The sequence below is a fragment of the Drosophila persimilis genome, unplaced genomic scaffold (assembly GCF_003286085.1).
Source record: "Drosophila persimilis strain 14011-0111.01,24,50 unplaced genomic scaffold, DperRS2 tig00000431-arrow-pilon, whole genome shotgun sequence".
In the NCBI taxonomy this organism is placed as follows: Eukaryota; Metazoa; Arthropoda; class Insecta; order Diptera; family Drosophilidae; genus Drosophila; species Drosophila persimilis.
Window position 1 is genome coordinate 1541047 of NW_020825312.1, and position 6000 is coordinate 1547046.

Sequence of the window (6000 nt, forward strand, 5' to 3'; positions counted from 1 at the left end):
GCAGATTCATTTTCGCACTTGCGGACATTTTTCATTTCGTTGCCGGCCGGGCAGCAGCTGCTCGGACTTGGCGGGGCTGACGGGGTGACAGGGGCAGGAAAGGATGGGGGGGGGGGGGCGGGGCAAGGGGAAGGCAGGAAGGGTGTGGCGAGAATGTGAAGGACGCGTTGGCGCCACATTCATGTCGCTGCTGCTCGTCGCCTCGTTGCGGTGCTGCTGGGGGACTGATGGACAAAAAGTACTTGTTGCCATTCGCTGGTTTGGTTCATTCCTGAGATATGAACATTGCGGTTTTCTATGGTCTGGAATTCATCGAAATCCATGCATACAACAATTTTTAATTGATTTTTGATAAATACCTTAAGAAAATACTCCCCTTTTTCAGTTCTACTCTAACAATCTAAATTACATTCCACTTGATCTGTTTACAAGGAATCACCTACATTGCTCTATAATCCCCTCACGCCCCCTACATCGCACCCCCCCAACACCCAATCTCATCTTTTGTAGTGCGAGAGGGAGACAAAACTAATTAGGAAGAGGAGCAGGAAAAGATTGAACGAGAACCAAGCTTTTTGAGTTTTAGTAGTAGAGTAGTCCAAGTCCAAGCAGACTCGAGTCGAGCGGCGATCACTTACTTCTCCCTTATGTATACGAGTATGTATAAATATATATAACGTTTTTGGATGTCTCCTGAGATATTTTTGAATCTGTGACTCCAACAACTTTGGCTCCGCGCTGCACAATTTGTATTTTTCCGATCTTTTTCCTAAAAGAACTGGTTCATTTCTGATTTCTACACAGCTCCATTTCGCATTTCGACCCATGGCCCCATCCTCACAAGATAGCCGGGCGTGTGCACATTTTAAAAGGGAAATTTAATAAACCTTGTCCTATTTCATGCTCATTAGTGTCATGATAAATTGGAGAACCACGCAACCAGACCAGACCCGACCCGACCCTACCCGACCCGAGCATACCGGAGACCAGACCAGCGGACGAGCGGACGAGCGTACCAGCGTAGCAGCGGACAAGGGGGCCATTCTCAGGTGAGAGTGGAATGGCAATGGCCCATGTAAATGTGGCCAGGGTAGAGGTCCAGAGGCCAGTGGCGCTTAACTGTTGCATCCTCGGGAACTCGGAAATGGCTATAAATTAGAAAAGTTCGCCTCTGATGCGAACAAGTTGCCTTTGATTTGCCCGATTCCCGTTTCGCTTGCCGTTTTATGGCCGTTTAATGTGCTGACATGTCGACAATTACAAGAGAAAGATTGTTTTCGAGAGGAGAGGGAGATATCGCCAGGGTGTCTGGGTGCCAGGGTGGCGGGGGATGCCATGTTCGAGGGTGTTGGGTGGTGATGGGCGCTACAGTTCATAGAGCTCACATAAATTCAGGCAATAATCTCATTGTTTTCACATGCGCTTCATCGCGCGGTTTTTATCACGCATCGGAAAGACAGAAGTAGAGGCAGAGGCGAGGACCTAGAGCCGAGACACTTTTCCCCTTCTTGTTGGTGTTGCTTTTTGTTGCCAACAAAGTTTTCCCAGACACAATATGTCTGCGGCAGTCGGTTGTCTATATATCTGTCTGTCTGTCTGTCTGTCTGTCTGTCCATCTGTCACTCTGTTTGTCTGTCTGTCTGTCCAACTGTCCTTTCGGCTTTGCTTGCATCTGCCAACTGATGATGTAGCTACTTTTATGGTTGATGTTATTACTTTTTTGTTCAAGCTCACTCCCTCCCTGTCTCTTGCGCGTTTTCCTTTGCCCCTGCGTCTGTCCTTTGGACTGACACTGCGGCATGCAACAGCATAAAAAGTTGAAGACAATCTGGAGGACATGGATGAAGTCAAAACTGCTTTATACCCTAGACAAAATGTCCTGCTCGAGGTTGCGGAATTGGTATCTGCCTAAGAAACCGGATTAAACGTCTAACTTCTACGAACTAGATGAAATCTTTAATTATTACAACTTTATCAATTATTACTGGATTTACATCAACTCAGGTTTAAACCATTTGGCAATCATTTATTCGACTTTGGAAGTATAATCTAATATAACCTTTTACCATTCTTTATGAGAGTACATATATTTAAACCATACAAAAATTGAGCAGAATCCGTGTCTAGTCCTGTTTCATCATATTGCGCATACGCACGTGCATATGTTACTATACACAGATGTCCTTGTGCCAGGATTGCAGGGTATCTGACCCAACTTTCAGTCTATTTTGTTGTTGGTCTGCTCTGCTGGAGCATTGCTTTTTGCCTTTGTGGCTGCTGCTGCTGCTGCACTTCAGACGTCGCCGTGGCCGTGGTTGGCGACGACATTTAAAGCGCCATGAATATGCAAAACTTTTACACTTGCTTTTTATGCGCAAATGTATAAATCGAGGAAAGGAAAAAGTGAGCAGGAAAGGAAAACAACGCGCTTGGCAAAAGGATATTCTCTGCCGGGCTCTCCCCGGACTCACTGCTATTAGTCGCCAACATTGGCAACTTCTGTTACCAGTGGCCGCAGCCGAGCCGCGCCCCTGCCCGCCTCTGCCCGCCCCGACATCGCGTAATAATTCTCCAATAACAACAGAGCCGGAGAGGGAGAGTCGCAAAGTGCGGACGGGGGCCAAACCGTTTGCCGGTTACGTGGGATTGGGTATCCGGCAGAACTCCATTTCAGGCTATAAAATAAACACTCACTCACTTCTGCTTCTTCCGCAGCTCCTTGTCGCGCTATCCGGGTCTCCGTTCCATTCCACTCCGTGCTCCGCACCTCCTTGGCGTTTTTGTCGCGCTCTGCGGTTAAGTTTTCGCTCTTCGTCCTCTCTTTTTTTGCATCTGCGGCTTGGCGAAATTTGTTTGCATTTGCAATGCAGAATTAAATTATTGCTTCCTCAGTCCTCCAGTTCTCCAGTCCCCATCCTGAGTTTGGCGACGCATCTGTCTGTTCCTGCTGCCGTTGCGGTTTCTACCGTTGCCGTTGCCGTTGCCATCCTGCTGTTGCCGCCGTATTCTTGTTGCTGTTGCTGTTGTCGTTGTTTTGCGCACCGCAGCAACATTATCGCCGGGTTTGGCTTGTTATTTGAACGCCGCCCGGAGACGCGAAACTTGTGGCACGACACGATGCACTGCGGTCTGCGGGGCATATTGATTGGTATGCCAGAGTCGCTGAAGTCGTTGTACTATTAGATGTTGTCCCAAGACGTCGTTGATAGTGATCTGGTCTATTAAAAGCTTTAAACTGTGGATTCCCCTGTCGCAATAGAGCTTTATTGGTGTCATTTTGAATAAAGTCTGATTTTCCGAGATGTTCTCAAGCTGAAATTGCCAGATGCAGGTATGACATTTATTTCAAAAATAGTTACAACCTCTTATCCACTATCTTCCACTGCTTGTATCTTCTTAGATGGCTCTGATTTCCCTTCCGGCACATCCGTATGCGAATGACGTTGATTGATTATAAATTGATAAATATACCAAACCATCAGTAAAAATTTATCGTCTCCATAGCGTTGTTTTACGAAATTATACCATATACCATATTCGTTTTTCAATTCCCTTTCGCATTAATCCACTGAAGTGAGTGTCATAGCACTTTCTTAGGGCCAGGAATTTCTTCCCGGATTTCGGTGTGTTTTGCACCATTTTCTGGCACATCCTGGTCCTGTCGCTGTCCTGTCGCTTACTTGCCGCTTTGCATTCATTTCCAAATATTTTCCGCCGCATTTTCACAAACAATTTTCGCATGCATACTTTGGCAAGCGTCAGAACTCAGGGCAAATCTAGCAAAAAGCTAAATCCGGCCCAGACACAGCCTTGTGATTCCTCTCCTCTCTGTTCAACAAGAAGGAGGATACGGCACACAGCAGGCAGCAGGCAGCAGGCAGCAGGGCACCCTGTGAAGTGAAGGCAAAGGCAAAGGCAGGTCCCAAGGTTCCCTTAATGCGTTCCCCTAAATTATGCGCGGCACTAAGACAGAAAAAGAGGAAAATAAAACCAGGAGAATGGAGAAGACGAGAACGCAGCAAAGTATCGGGTGAGGTAAAAGCTCGAGTCCTGACTTGGCCTGGGCATGAACTGTGACCCCGGAACAGGGAGCGGAGGTTAAATATGTTTTTTCTTATTTATGTAAATTCGTTTCTCTGTTTTGCCGGCGACCTGGGCTTTGTTGTAAGTCATAATGGCTACACATGACGGTGGCCAAGCGGGGGCAAGGCATGGCCTGCCGGCAGGGGGGTAGGGAAGTTAACCTGTTGGCATCGACTGTTGGCCTCCTCGTCCTTGTTTCGACCCTGTTTATGGGCCAAACTCTCACTCTCCTCTTTCCCCTACTTGCTTTATGCAAATTTCCTAACCGGCCGCATTTTCTTGCCCATTTTTCACAGCATCGCAGCATAAACTCGTAGAACTAGTGGCAGTAGCATCAGCTAGGGCAAAGCTGAAACTTTGCTTGCAGCTCCCTGTCTTTGGTGGCCTATACGTATACGTATTTTGCTTGCTACATTTTTAATGCCCGACAATAGGCTTGAATAATAAATACATCTCGCTTCCTTTCGACTGGAGGGATACCTTTCGGGGCCACACCACTCACACACACACACACACACACACACATTCAATACTTGACACTTTGGGGCAGGTAGAACTTTAATCTCGAAATTTGTTGCCTGGCCGGGCTCCCAGTTTATTAGACTCTATGTCATAATTTATAATGTGCCGCCTACCGGTCCTGCGACTTGGGCCAAGGCCAAAACAATTTGACGTTTTAGAGTTCCCCGAGCCCCTCCAGCAGTAGGAGCAGGAGCCACAACCCCCAAGTGGCTAAGCTGGTAATTCGAGGACATGGGCTTAACACGTAAAATAACACCGCTGCCTGCTTCCAGGGCGCATAATCACAAAAAACACTCGAAACATTTTTAATTAAAATTTGTGTTGTGTTTGGGCTACGGCCGTCGCTCTCCTCTCAAGTGTTTTGGCCAACTCAATGGGTTATGCGGTTATAGGGTGTTGCGCAGGTCAGCGAAATCTGGGAGGCACGAGTCCGTACATAATTTCAGCAAAATGAAACAAAATTCAAGTCGGTTGAGGGATTAACCTATTGCCAGATATAACCATGGCCAGAGGAATGGGCTGGGATGGACAGATTGAAGGGTCAGTTGATGGAAAAAACAGGAGGCAAATCTATGAGTCACGAGGGAGGGAGCCATGTTTGAAACGTACTGCTGCCTCCCCCTCGTGCTGTCCCTCCCACACCTGAAACTCGGGCAAGGCGACCAAAGGTAGTAAGCACCATGGTCCTTAACTCCTAGGCAGCGATGGCCAAGAATTTCACTGCCATGAAAAAGGGTATCAGAGCGATTGAGGCTTGTGTTTATTTTAAATTTCAAACAAAAAATTCTACGTTTTATCAACAATTATAAGCTAAAAAGGTGAACAACATAAGGCAGGTCAATGCAAAGATCAGCAAAGGAAAAAGGGGAAGGCCGTCAAAATGTGGAAAATGTTCAACGACTTACTAATTGATCTCCGAAAAGAAATATGATGGTAAAGCCACCAGAAGCCTGTGCGTGGCACTGAACCGGATCCGGAAATCTATGTGCTAAGCTGCGACGAGGAACTGGAGGACAACGACGCCGACAACAAACTGAGTCACCAGTTGGGGTACATTTTGATCCTTTTGTTGCTATTGAATATAGGCTCTAGAAGGCGTTTTCGCCTATCCGAAACAGGGAAAAACAGTGTTCGATTTCAACTGCTTTAATAACTATGACTATTGACTATTATTTTGTGGCAGGTCATAATCTAAATTATAATTACACATCGGAGCCCTTACCTGAGATGCTGGATGCAGCAACGGGTCCTTGGCGCCTGGAGCTCTTGGCGTGTAAGTGTGCAATGCGAATCCACCTTCAACGTAACGAGGCGGGTTATTAGAACTACTACTCCAATTTGTGCACGAAAGGTTTCACCTGGCAGAGGCGTCCCGCCTCCATTCCACCCCATTCC